Raw genomic sequence first — 1,603 nt, 5'->3', positions numbered from 1 at the left:
CTGTCCATCACCAACTCCCAGAGTTCACCAAATTCATGTCTATGGAGTCTGTGATGCCATCCAACCATCTCATCCTCTGTCATCCCCTTCTCCTCCCGCCTTCAATCTTTCCCAGCATCAGGGTCTTTTCAAATGAGTCAGCTCTTCAAATCAGGTTGAAAACATGATCCAGTGATGTTTGGGTAGTAGCTCTTTTTTTTTTTCTTTTTCTTTTTATAGATGACAGTAGCCCTGGATTGCATTCTGAATGGCTGATGCAACCTTCATGTACCAGATCCTGTACCTCAAGACCTCACAGTGCCTTTTCAAATAAAGAACATTCCCTTGCCATTTCCTGCATCGTGAATCTCTTTGTTTCTTCAGTTTTATCTTCTTCCTCTTGTCTCTCTTTGTGCCTTCTCTAGACTTTCAATTCCATCGGGTCCTTGTAAGTAAGCTCCTTGTGTTGCACGGCAAGGAGTTCAAGAAGTTGCCCTCTTGCACACTTAGCTCCAGCTTCTCATTGAGGGTCACTAAGTTGCTGAAGACCTCTTTGGACTCCTCAGTAAATATAAGCCTTTGCCTCCAAGTTTTGAGATCTTTGAAGATAAAAAAAAGAAAAAAATAATAAGGTGGGAGAATGTGAACTGAGGAAACTTGAAATTCCACCCAGCCAAGTTGTTGTCTAATTACTTAAGAAAAAGAAATCCAATTTTTTGATAACCCAGGACCCTTGTTTCCTATTTTCCTTCTTGATGCTTAATTAATACTCATTTCAACTCAATACTGAAAGCCCATCAGAAATGATGTAATTCAAGTTCGTTAAAAATGGTTGCTCCTTAAAACTGATGTAAAAATGAATCATCCTCTATGTAACGGATATGTGATGGGTGGCTGAAATAACTCAGTTGGGAGAGTGTTAGATTGAAGATCTCAAGGTCCCTGGTTCAATCCCAGATTTCGGCAACTGTTTCTGACCCTTTGGCTTCCCTGGTAGCTCAATTGATAAAGAATCTGCCTGCAATATAGGAGACCCCCTGACCCAGATTCCTTGGTCAGGAAGATCTGCTGAGAAGGGATAGTCTACACACTCCAGTGTTCTTGGGCTTCCCTTGTGGCTCAGCTGGTAAAGAATCTGCCTGCAATGCAGGAGACCTGGGTTCAGTCCCTGGGTTGGGAAGATTCCCTGGAGAAAGGAAAAGCTACCCACTCCAGTATTCTGGCCTGGAGAATTCCATGGACTATATAGTCCATGGGGTCACAAAGAGTCGGACATGACTGAACGACTTTCACTTTCACTTTCTGTATGTGATGTCAAAGTGAGCTTTTGAAAATCCAGATCGGATCACTACACCCCCATGTGCATTCTGAATTCCAGTTTTAATAACCAATGTGCTCTTCTGCAAACAGAAGATACCCTTGTAATGAATACAGTCTGTTCCCTCTACATGTTTTATTCAACAAATATTTATTAAGCACGTATAATGTTATATGAGCACCTAGGTTCCAGGCACTGAGGTTTTATGTATGAATAAAAAATAAAGTTTCTATTTTTATGGAGCTTAAATTTAAGTGAAAGAAAATAGACAATGAGCTGAAAAAATATATAACATGTTAATATATC

At 40.4% G+C, this 1,603-nt stretch overlaps 1 non-coding gene across 1 annotated transcript; it reads left to right on the top strand.

Moving 5' to 3' along the window:
* Positions 1–872: 872 nt before the first annotated feature.
* On the top strand, positions 873–945 carry TRNAF-GAA. Its single transcript has one exon. It is a non-coding gene; the product is annotated as a tRNA-Phe (tRNA).
* Positions 946–1,603: the final 658 nt, after the last annotated feature.

The sequence above is a fragment of the Bubalus bubalis genome, chromosome 15, assembly GCF_019923935.1.
Source record: "Bubalus bubalis isolate 160015118507 breed Murrah chromosome 15, NDDB_SH_1, whole genome shotgun sequence".
In the NCBI taxonomy this organism is placed as follows: Eukaryota; Metazoa; Chordata; class Mammalia; order Artiodactyla; family Bovidae; genus Bubalus; species Bubalus bubalis.
The sequence above is the reverse complement of the archived record's forward strand: the minus strand, read 5'-3'. Positions and strand labels throughout refer to the sequence as shown.